The 12,745-nt window shown below is 35.5% G+C and overlaps 2 protein-coding genes across 18 annotated transcripts in view; one reads left to right on the top strand and one right to left on the bottom strand.

The window, feature by feature from the left end:
* The window catches only part of MBD5 (methyl-CpG binding domain protein 5), a 372,589-nt gene extending 360,273 nt beyond the window's left edge, over positions 1-12,316 (bottom strand). For 11 of the 15 annotated variants that reach the window (XM_074335934.1, XM_074335930.1, XM_074335937.1 and 8 more), the window contains exon 1: positions 11,635-11,767. The gene's annotated coding sequence lies outside the window, so the exon portion shown is untranslated. Of the gene's footprint in view, positions 1-11,634; positions 11,771-12,272 lie in introns of those variants that run through there. The other 4 variants (XM_074335952.1, XM_074335923.1, XM_074335956.1 and 1 more) reach the window with 3 other exon arrangements.
* ORC4 (origin recognition complex subunit 4) overlaps positions 11,670-12,745 on the top strand; it is a 69,622-nt gene continuing 68,546 nt past the window's right edge. Inside the window, exon 1 of one of the 3 annotated variants that reach the window (XM_074336008.1) lies at positions 11,670-11,692. The gene's annotated coding sequence lies outside the window, so the exon portion shown is untranslated. Of the gene's footprint in view, positions 11,693-11,734; positions 11,865-12,547; positions 12,710-12,745 lie in introns of those variants that run through there. The other 2 variants (XM_074335999.1, XM_019737417.2) reach the window with 2 other exon arrangements.

Genomic DNA, 12,745 nt, shown 5'->3' with positions numbered 1-12,745 from the left:
TCGTATTTTCAAGGTCTGAAATAGCTGATGCAACAGCAATTTATAATTCTTTCTAACTGTATGAATTCCTCTAAAAATAGCCAAAATACAGTTGGCACTATATTGCTATCATTTTGCAATTCTGCTTTTCTTAAAAGAATTTAAAAATTTTTTGCATTCTAATAACATTGACACAAATGTAGGGCACTACATTCCAAACATTCAATTTGTGAATGTGATGTTTTCTGCCTTCCTTGTCTTGATCTGCTCCAGATATCACACTGTTTCATATCCAGGTGGCAGCTGAGGGTCTTCTCAAGTTGTCCAATGTGATGTGTCCCCTACGACCTTTGCTGTGATCTCTTACACCAGCCTAATACACTTGCAGGCTTTTTCCTCTTCATTATTCACAACTTAGTAGTCAATAACACCAAGGACATTCTCCTGAATACAGACAGACATCAATTTTAATCCCTTTTCTTGTTTTTCTTTTCTAATCTCTACCTGGTTATGTTTAGGGCACAATGTTATATTTACAAGTTTCCATTGTTGTCTGTGTTTAAGGGGTTTCATGAGACTTCACCACTACAACAATGATTCTATGGGCAAAAGCTTTATGAATTTTAAACTGAAATAAAAATAAACTTTTGTAACACAACCCTTTTATAAGTAGTAAGTTTTTTGCACTGAGCATAAAGAATATTAGTCTAATCTTAAATATTAATCCTAAGGATAAAGACAACCTTGGCCTACAACATCTTGCAGTTTGGCTCCTACCGTGTTTCCCCGAAAATAAGACCGGGTCTTATATTAATTTTTGCTCCAAAAGATACATTAGGGCTTATGTTCAGGGGAATGTCCTCCTGAAAAATCATGCTAGGGCTTATTTTCCGGTTAGGTCTTATTTTGGGGGAAACACAGTACATAATTCCCTAGAATCACCTTTTACCATGTCTCTCTAGTTCTTAACTTGTCACTTTGACCTTAATTTAATGTGAGGTGCTATGCTCTCTCCTCCCTCAGGACCTTTGTACATACTGTTCCTTCCTTCCATATACTTTTGTCTCCCTCTGGATGAAGTTAACTCTAATTCATCAAGATTTCAGCTAACGAAACATTTCCTTAAAACAAAACAAAACAAAAAAAACAACAAAACAAAAAGGTTCCCCTGATCCCAGTGATTGGTTAAATTATCCTTCCAAACGCCCACATATTAAATACCATGTACCTCTCTACAGCAATTGGAACAGTTTCAACTTTGCATTTCTTTATATCATTATTTGATTAATACCCTTCTCTCGCTCTAGGATGTAAGTTCAGAAGATCAAGACCCATGTCTATTTTTGCTCACTATTGCAGTGAACATACAATAGGCATCAACATGTATTTGTGCAAGAAAGACACTGGCAAATCACTGGTGAAAAACAAAAAAAATAGAGATAACGAACACTGAGTCAATGACCCCCCCTTATACCCCCCCCCAAATCAGTGACTTTTCGGGCAGAAACAAAATACAGAGCCATTTGCTAGAACGCTTTAAACTCGTTATTTTTTAGGAAAAAGTTCAAATTCCTGGTAGTAGGAGTAGGCGGGATGGTAATTTACATGATGGGGCCAGTTGGAAATTAGATGCAAATAAAACTTATAAATTAAATGGAGACAGCATAAGCTATATCTTTTTTGTTATTTTAAGAATTAATTTATATATAATATTTATAGTTTTAATTATGCACTATTTACTACTGATTCTAGGGACCAACCTGGGTATGAATTTAATTATGAAAGGTAAAAAAATCCTCAGTACCCCTGGATAAAATTTTCCTGTTTTAACTATAGTGTTTCATTTCCAACTCATATTCAGAAAATAGCTGCTTCAGACTATAACAGATTTTCCAGTCATAATTGCAAAGTGCTATTTATTTACTTTCCTATTTTTTTATGCCAGTGTTCTTCCCCCCTCCACCTACCTCCCATTTCTTTTCTGACCTGCATTCTGGAAAATAAAGTTTTAAAAACATAAATGCTAGGTATATTATTTCCAACCACTTTCCTAATTTACCAGGTTATGCTGAATTTTAATCCTAGCTTTCAAGCGAGTAAAAATAGGCTTCCTCATCCCCTCATTCCATTGGAAGTTTTGGCTTTACTTGAATTACTCTCTTCTGTGCCAACCTAGGGTCTCTCCTCTACCTAAACTCTGATGAACTCATGTCTTCCCAGGAAGCTCACTGTGATAAATTCCACAGAATTCTAATTGCTTCTTTAGTCTGCATACTTACACACTCAGTTTGATGTTATTTTACAAAGCCTCTTGGAGTGTTTTTCAAGTACATGTTTCAGTCACTTAAAAAAAAAAACAGGGACTTAATCTTAAAACCTTCCGTTTTATTTTTGTCTTCTACTCAAACCAGTACCTGAATATAGAAAACATGAAAATGTTAAGCGACTATGCCATCTGTATTTTGAATGAACATACAATTATTTGGATCACTGATTAAAATAATGAAAGTCCATATTAGGCCCATATATTACATCTTAAATCAGACCGAAACTGACTTACTAACAATTTGACTGACATTCTACACTATCGGTTCTCCAGTCTACATTTTCCCAGGATAGTGAGAAATGTATTTTGCAATGAAAAGCAAAATATTTAAAAATCAAGACAGATTATATCCATTGTTCCTCTCGCAATTAACTAGGCTTTTCATCCTGTTAGATAAGATCAATCTAACAGACTTTATTCTGTATCCAGCTATGATGACTGTTAGCCAATACTCAATGCTCTTCAAGGTATTCAAGATACGTATATTCATGTGACCGTTAGGGGCTAGAACTGCAATTCTCCTGGATCATTCTATTTCTCATTCCTTTCATACATTTACTATTCTTCCATGATAAAATTACGACACGAATACAAGCTTACTATTAAAAATAAATCCAAGTAATGCTAAAGTATACAAAACAATAAGAGTTCTGCAACCTTCCAGCATCCCACATATGTGCTTTCTATAAACCAAGGATATAATTTGGTAATGTTTTCCAGACCCGTTCTTAACACATTTACATAAATATAAGGCATATGTTTTACACAATTTTTTATTTTATAATTATATGTGCATAGAGCATAACATATATATTATATATGCAAATATATACTTGAATATATTACATGCATATTATTCTGTATGTGTATTTTTTTTTTTACATAAAGGTGATCATACTGTGCATACTATTTGGTGACTTATTTTCAACTTAGCTTGTCTTAGAGATCTTTCCACGTTTTTAGCCTGCAAATCCAAATTTTGCATGGTTGTTGGTAGTCTTTTTTTTCAGACACCATGGGTAATACTTCCTAACATTCTGCCTTATAACAGTCCAAAATAAACGGATTTCTTTCAGTGCCCAAGAAAATGAGTAATATAATTTTTCCATTGTAATATTTCTTAATTAAAATTAAAAGCGTTTTAGCAAGCAATCATTCAATTTAATATTTTTCATCCTAATCCTTTCATCTTTTCAACCCTCCTATAAATTTATATTTTAATAAAAATATACATGTATATATAAAGAATGTATACATTTAGTAAATTAAGGTCTAAAATTTAAAAAAACTAAATTTATTTTTATAAAAAGAAAAAGAAATATAATATAGCAAATCTACCTACTATTTAGAAAATTTAAACAAATACACACAGAATTCATTTTCTGACTCACTGAGGTAAACTGTGCAAAAACAGAGAAGCTGCTGAAGAAATGTTTTTTTTAAGAAGTCTTAACAGCTTTAAGAAGAAAAAAAGATTTTTAAAACAGTTTACCAACATATTTAGAACATAGAAACCACAAATAATGGAGCAGCTGACCAGAAAAACAACATAAGATTAAATTAAAATCTGCAGTACGTGGGTCTAGTCTCCTCTTATACACCTAAGAACACTGGAGTAATATGACTACTACTTTTGTTTTTTAATAGACAACATATTGCTACATTCTTCAAACTAAAAATAGGAAGGACTCATAACAATTGGATAGCAAACTAACGTCCACTACAGAATTTACTAATCTAAAAAGAAAAAACTAAACTGGGACTACTTAAATGAGATATACAATAATATAAACTGTCAGGTTTTACTATCAAAAGACATCGTTAAAGGAAATACTATACTATTTATAATAGAAATATGCTACATTTTTAGACTTCTATGAAAATTAACTGTCAATACCTCCTAAATGAAAATAAAAGGTATTCATAAAGAGTGGCATGATATGGAAAGCCTATGGCTACACAAAATCATTGTCATCGTTAAAGGTGATATTTGTAGCTGGTATGAGCTTTCTGATATAGAGAGAACTGAACACTGTAGCTTTAATTGAAGTTTGAATGTTATAAACAGTTAGATATCTGGCTCTGGCCTGCATTCTAATACCATCAGCAGAACAGAGATGGGAAGCATAAACAAACCTTTTAACTAGATTACAGTCTCTAAAATGGCCAAGAAATCCTTCAGCATAAACTCCTGTATGACAAATGTGGAAGAAGGAAAATCATTTTGGAATAATGGTAAAAAAATAGGCTCTAAATTTCTGTCATTACTGGAACATGTATTTGACTTTCTAAATACTTTGATATTGCTTAATATTCATTAGTGATAAACTTTACATTTAACTTTTCCAATAAATAAAATTCCTTTTTGTCTCACATAGCTGCTGCTTTTTAGATCAGTATATCCCAAGTAAGGAAGCTATTTAAAAATCAATACTTTGTTTTGTTGAATACAGAATACTTCCCTACCCCCAACTTCAGTGATATATGTATATAGCCTAGATTATTATTTTTAGGTACTAGCAACATTAAGAATGCATGGATTAAGTTAATTAATGGTCAACAGGTTAGCAGACACTTCTGGACTCAAGGTGTGTAAAAAACAATAGTTTTGAATACAAGGATGAATCTAAATATAAGTTAGTACTTGGTCAACCATAAGAAACAATTTAGTTTTACTTCTAACTTCTGAGATCTAGAGGTTAATTTTTTTTTCCCCTAAAAAAATGGCGGCACAAGAAATGTCAGTTGTAACACTAGCACCATACAGAAATTTTTCCTCTCATTGATGGAATCTTGGTTGGTTGGCAAAGAACTCAGTGAAACATCGATGTGCAAAAATTTTTTGTCATTGCAAGGTTGGTAAATTGATTTATATAATTCATTTTAGTCCTTTAAAACAATACATTCTAGGGCTGCTGTGTGCTGCCAGGAGCGGCCGGTGGCCAGTGTGAGTGGCCAGCAGCTGGCGAGAGCGGCCGTGAGCTGCTGTGAGCAGCCGACGGATCACGGCCTGGCGGGTGGCAGGGGGTCAGGGTTCCTAATACCAGCATGGGCCAGGGAGCTGTGTCCTACACAACTAGACTGAGAAACAACGGCTTGAACTGGAGTTGGGGGGTGAGGGGCGGAGGTGGAATTAGGGGGGAAAAAAAACCCCAATACATTCTAATAAATTAATGATAGAATTTAATTACAAGTTCTCTAGAAAAAAAGTTATATATGTCAACTGAAATAAGGACTTAAATCAGAATTAGTCACATCCAACTGAATGAACTATATGCTTCTCACCAGGTATGATATCATTAGCGATTTTCTTTTCCATTATTTCCAGCTACATAAAAGATACACCTTAATAAAGGTTAGGCCTGGTTCTCAACGTGGTCTCTCTGAAGAGTTATACTGAGTCATTCGAACTTCTGAAATCTTACATGATACAGACATACCTCAAACAAAAATGCTAAAGTTAGACTCTTTACTTTTAACTGAATTACCTTTAGATCATCTAAGGAAATTATTTGGGACCATAAACTTATTCTCCCCCATCAATTATTCAGATTGTTCTTAAAAGCAAAAAACCACATTTGTTCTAAACTTTCCTTTCTGAAGTATAATAGATGACATAGAATAGTTCTTTAGCATTTAAAAATATTTCCAAACTCCTTGGGTCTTAATGCACTGGCATAATACTTATAGGGTGACAGAGTCAGTGTAAGTATATAGGATGAATGTGCATTTACTTAGGAAGGATATAAAGTTACTTGATTAATAAGATAGAATTTTTAAAAATTATTCTTTCCTCCTAAAAGCAGAGGATGCAAAAATCAACTCTGGTTATATGAGTCAAAAAGTATTGTAATTCAGTAGCTGCTTTAAAGAACAACTGTATAATAATTCAGGCATCTAGAGAATCCAACAAGTCCATTCTTATACTAAAAATATTCCTGACTTTAAGGAGTACTAAAAAAAAGAGTACATTAAACTTAATTCTATTAAGTTTATTAATTAATTATGAAAATATTGCAAGATACGTAGAGGGTCCACAAGGTATGTGTATACACACTGAAGCACTAGGCAATATAAACTCCCCTTTGTTTAGAGGTTTCCACTATCCGTAGAGTTATATAAAAATTTAAATAGTAAATGTTCATTGGGTCACAAACTGTTGGAACCTCCAAACATCATGTAGAAAAATGCTAATGTAACTCCATGAAAAATATAAGAAGTTTAATATGTAGAAGGCCTAAGTGTCATTTTTGCCATGCAAAAGAGAAGATTGATTATGTATATTTTATTTCAAGTTGTATACTGGTCTGCATCTATGTTTCTTATAAAGGATTGGGTTGTTTTTCTGTCCTTGAAAACTTTTAGAAATCTTCCTTCACTCTATCAATAAACTACTGGGGCCATGATTTTACTAATGTTTATCAGAGTACTTACTGATAAAATTTTTTATTGTGACTATGTTTTGAATCAGAAAGTGTCATGAATTTACAGTGATATTCTGCTGCTATATAATAAAATGCTGTTTTGTCAGTAACTGGTTTCCTCATTTGTAACATGGGGTCAATGTTACAAAGTTCACCAGGCAACTGCAAGGACTAACTGTGATTGATATATTTATCACAGTGCTAGGCACGTATAATAATAAATAGTAACTGTGACTATTACTAAAATAGAAAATTAAGAATGAATGTGAAAGAGATCAGAATTGAACATGAGAAGTCTATATGTCTTCATAAGATACGGTACAAGCAAGGGATCCCTTCCTTTTAAATAATAAATCAGTATTATTCTAAAAGGTATATTTTAAAAGGGCACAGGAAATTTAGGGAATCTCTTTCTCTCTAATGTACTTTTAAATTACATATGAAAGCCATGAGAGGAACAAGACAGTAGTCTTTGTTTCTGAAACTACCTACTAAGAAACTTGCAACTCATTATACTAAAGTTATATAAACAATATCACATTATAGGGACTAAACATTGCAACTAATTTATACTAGAACTGGGAAGTTTCTTATGAGGATCTTGGAAGAATATATTGAGTACACATTAAAAATTCCAAAACTCCTATATAGTATATACTATAATTATTCAATGATAATTAAATCATACTGTCAGCTTAAACTATGGTAGAAAATACCGTGTTTCCCCAAAAATAAGACCGGGTCTTATATTAATTTTTGTTCCAAAATATGCATTAGGGCTTATGTTCAGGGGATGTCATCCTTAAAAATTATGCTAGGGCTTATTTTCCGGTTAGGTCTTATTTTCGGGAGAAACACGCTAACTAAAATCTGAGAATGATAAAGTATAATGTCTTCCAATGAACCACGAAAGATAAACTGTTGTATGAGATATAAAAAGAAAAAAACGTTACATTTGAGGAAAACAGTTTAAGTTGGGAAAGGTTTTTTTTTTTTTTTTTTGCAATAATTTAATAAGAGATACTTTAATGAACAGTGTTGGTCATCTTCAAATAAAAGTATATACCAATAAAATACTAGCAAGGATAGTCACATAGACTATTTTCATGGTTTAAAATTAGTGAATTATATACAGAATAGAAATCTCCAGAATACAGTATTAAGTGGAAAATTTTTCTTTATATTTTTCTATTTTAATAAAATACAGCAATATCATTCTTAAACATACATTTTTTTCCACCTAACAGTATCCATTTAGTTAATATAAAATTTATTTAGGTAGAAACATCAAAATAAAGATATGACCAATATGCTTCTGGAATACAATTAAGATATCTCTTCACATTAATTGTAGGGACCATCCTTCTTTCTCAGATGCCTAGCACAGTGCCTGACAGACAGTAGATACTCAATAGATGTTTAATGAATAGCTAAGTACAATCTATTTTGCACATACATTCAAAATCCAGACAAGTTTGCAAAGATACATAAGTTGGACATAGGCTTTCTGGCTGACTTCATGGGGTCCCACTGATGACTAGGAGTAAATCTTCATATCCATAGAAAACTGGAAAGTTGGTAATTGTCTGGGTAAGGACCAAAAAAACAAAGTCAGGGAAACATGTCACCTAAGTAACAGTTGCTTTATAGAGCTGGTAAAAGCCTAATCATTCCAACAACCTACTGCACCACTCAGTAAAATGAAAGTTAAGTGTACCCTGAACATTTGCTAGTACATTTTTAATTGGAATTTTTTGATCACCCCTTATTTAAAATATATCACTTATGTCAAATTGCCTCCTGTACAAGAATTAGAGGGGAATATGTTTTTATTTATTATGAGTACTATACTGTTAACAGGATTTAATTTGGCGATTAGAAAAAGTGAGAGCCACAGTAAAAACAACAACAAAAATTGTAGCAGGGAGGAAAGAAGAAAGGAGTAAAGGAAAAGAATCTAAAATATGGGAATAAAGAAATTCACATAAACCTAACTCAAGTATCAGTTATGACAAACAATCAGTAGGACCTACTCTGTGCACCAGACATTGTTCTGTGAGGCATAAAAATGCTAACAAGACAAAAATCTTTACCCTTAAGTAATTCATAGAGCAAGACTCACAATAAACATTTATAATACAATATGCATTCTTCTTATATATATGGTCCTTAATACAAGAATTAGAAGTATATTTACTGATTAATTGGAAGTGTAGGGAAAAAAATAAGCATTAGAGGCTGCTAAAATAATTACTAAAATAGTAATAATCCACCTCTTTAAAAAAAAATCAACAACAAATTATTGAGTTATAAATAGACAAAATTATGGATTTAAAGCTATTTACCTTAACAGTCTTAGAAGCATATGCCTCCATATAAGACCTTTAAGTGCTATACACAGAAAGGACTGTAAGTGATAGTTTTATTTCTGACAAAAGAAAATGAGGTAGTGTAGCAGAGTGAATGACAAGAGACCTGAGTTCTCTGGTCCATGTTCTGCCCATTTATAGGCCTTGGAACCTTGTGCAAGTTCCTCAAACTCTTGGCACTTCAGCAATATGGAAAATGAAAAGTTGGATTAAGTGACTCCAAGATATCACCTAGCTGAAAATTAGTCATAAAATATATTTTAATACTTAAAAAAATAAGTCATAATAAAAATAAAAGGTTTTCTAATTGTAAATCATTATCCAACGTAGAGGAAGTCTGGAACTTCAAACCATTTACGGTAACCCTGGGGGTGGTAGGATACTGGAATGTTTTCAAAGGAAAACCAAGTAAGTAAAGGTATTATGCTCAAGACTAAATCTTCACTCAGCTGGGCAACTACCACCCCAATTATCTACACAACTACCTTTACTAAAAATTGATTTCTTCACTAAGTTCCACTTTCTATCTCTGTGTTAAGGTTGCAGATGTATTAAGGGGAGGGCAAGAAATCCTAGGTAGACCTGCAATTGTAGTACTGATGTTGAGAGAAAAACTTGAACTTGGCACAGACTTCTGCTTAAAAGCACCATTTACACCTCAGAGAAAGGTAAGAAACTGTTCAAATTTATAACAGAGAGGAGAGAAATAAGACCATATTGTTTACTGCTACACAGCGTTTTTTTTTCCTGTGTGTAAATCCCCACTTTTGCACACAGTTGATAATTACAATTTTACAGAACAAGTTTCTACATATGCAATGTTTTTTTGCCACTAAAATATAAGCACACTATGTTTTGGCTTTAACATCAAGAAAATAAAAAATAAATAAAAGTATTTTCATGTCTTTATAATATTTATGTCATATATCCTTCTAGATTTTTCTTCAATCCTTTCTAGTTGATCAAATTGCTGTTTTCATATTACCAGTCTGATCACAAAATTGCTGCTTTACAGAAGAATATTTTTTGCTGACATAAATTATGGGATCAGAGATTCCAATGCAGTAACAAAAAAGGGTGTGAGAGAGAGACACACACACACAGAAAGAGAGAAAGAGAGAGAGAGAGAGAGAGAGAGAGAGAGAGAGGTGTGTGTGTGTGTGTGTGTGTGTGTGTGTATGAATGTGTGCATCCATCTTTGAGGAAAAGATAAAGAAATGTATGTATGAAACAAAATACCACTCTCCAATGTAAGCCCTAATAAAAGGCCTATTTAAGAAACATACTTTATACCATTTGAGAAATAAAATGCAGCACTGAATTTGAAAGCCATTCACTAAGAATATACCATGTGAAAATGGAGAATAGTGATTTCTGTCAAAATTGTTATTGTATAAACCTAAAGCTGGATTTATCTTTCAATTTATATCTAACTACAGTGAATATAATAACTATAACTTCATGATTTCTTTGAGTCATGAAAACGTATTTTAGAAATTTGTCTCCTTTCATATATAGTGAGCAATTTGGTTCAGTACCCCAAGAGATGAAAAACTCATCTCAATTTACAACAGTAAATAAATAATTCAGTTAAAACTGAAAGTGGTACCAACCCAGCAAACTATTGATGGAGAGGTTTGGCCTTCCATGAAGCCAGAACAACATAAAGTTTTCAATGGGGATTACTTGTTCAGACAAGTTACAAAGATTAGAAAAATACCCAGATTAATTATGAAATAGCTAATATTCTCATCTTATGGAAAACATTATGAACGTATGTAGAGAGAGACAAATACCAGCAGCATTTAAACTTTAAGCATTTTAAGCTTTGAACTTTATATGCTGATATATGAAACATTTAACAAAATAAGGCAATAATACAAGTCAAAACCTAACCAAAGGCCTCTATCAACTAAAAATTTGAAATTTTCTATGCAAGTCAGACAAAACGAAAAAGGAAAATTAAACCCAGAAAGCAAAAACTAATCAAGTCTGTTCCAACACTGAAGTCAATATCCAAATCACATACAGAACCAAAAAGGGAAAAACACTCAGGTCTACAAATGGATAAGCAGTTCCAATACAATCCAGATCCCGACATTTTCCCACTCAGAAACAAATGGAGTGGAGCTTTTCCTGGAGAAATAGGAAAAAAGCTCTCCAAATAAATTTTTTTTAAGTGACATCTAGAAAGTGTGTCTCTTTCTGTCTCTTTCCCTGGCGCCTCATTGGAGGAAGGAGGGGGTTGTTTTTGTATTCTCCCCCACTGGAGCAAGACACAATCAGATGTTAGCTGGAGGAGAGAAACCACTTTTGACAACAGCAAATAAAAATAAAAGTGCCCTTCCTCCTCTGACAGGATGGGCACCCACCTCACACACCCCTCCCCACTCCAACCCCTCCTTCACTCGCCCCCCCCAGCACCACCCCCTCCTCACCCCGGAGCTCCACTGCGTATGTGGTTTGGTGCTACTGTTGCCCCGGAGTTAAAGTCAGAGCCAGAGGAAGGCAATGAAGCCCCCACAGACACACTTACCTTTCCTGCCCCCCACTTTTGAGTGCCTTCCCTGGAGCTGTGGAGGATGACACAAAGGGTAATAAAGGGGGGGGGAGTGGAGGAGGAGGCGGCGAAGGAGGAGGAGAGCTGGGGAAGTGGCTGCTCCTGGGTGTAGTGAGATGTCTCCAGCCAGGGCCAAGCAGCAGCAGTAGCAGCAGCAGCAGCAGCAACAGCAGCAGCAGCAGCAGCAGCAACAGCAGCAGAGAAGGGTCTGTGTTGCTAAGAGGCTTTTGGTCTCTTTCTCTCCTCCTCTCACGGCCAAAGAGGAGGAGGGTGGAGTGGGCTCGGGAGGGAGGCTACTGGAGGGATAAGGGGGTAGGAGTCGTGGATGGGGGTTTTCGAAGAAGAAACTCCTTCTCCTTCTCTCTTAGGCTCAATCCCCCTCTCAGGTCTCAGGGCTGGAGGGTGGGGGAAGGAACTCAGCCGCCTTCCCCCCACCCCCCTCAATTCAAGGTTGAAGTGGGGTAAAATTAGTGTCCTGTCCCTTTAAAAATAGAAATAAAAGGTGCCCCCCCTCTGCCACTGCCTCTCTCTTCATCATCAGCTGCTGCTGCTGCTGGGGTCTCTCTGCTTGGGGGGGAGGGGGGGTTCGGGTAGAAGAGACGGGAGGCACTTACTGCGCATGTCCCTCTCTGACGGGAGGCTGGTTGGTTGAAGGCAAGAGGAGGGGGAGGGGAGGAAATGAGATGGTTTCCCAGAAGGCTCCGAGGCGCTCGCGACCCGGAAGACATTGTAGCAGGGGGTAGAGGGGCGGGGGCGGGGAGTAGGAGGAAGTCGCTACTCTTCAACACTCTCAGCCCCCTCCTCCCTCATAAGAGAAAGTGGAGGAACGGAAGTGGGCGTGGACGGAGGGAAATAAGGTCACGTGTCGGGGCGGGAGGTGGGCGGGGTGGGAGAAGTCGTAAGTGCGCGAGGCATGCCGGGAGTAGTGGTGTTTCGTTGGCAGCAGCAGGTGAAGCTCAACGGACTACGAGACGGAGGGATCCTGCGAAGCGATTCCCGCAGTGGCTAGATCCCTGCTCTGCCTTGGGAAGGACAAGCTTTTCTGTGAGAGGTAACATGGGGTAGGCTGGCCTCAGGACGAAGACCA

The sequence above is a fragment of the Rhinolophus sinicus genome, linkage group LG01 (assembly GCF_036562045.2).
Source record: "Rhinolophus sinicus isolate RSC01 linkage group LG01, ASM3656204v1, whole genome shotgun sequence".
NCBI classification, from domain to species: Eukaryota; Metazoa; Chordata; class Mammalia; order Chiroptera; family Rhinolophidae; genus Rhinolophus; species Rhinolophus sinicus.
This window is presented reverse-complemented; position numbering and strand designations above follow the sequence as displayed.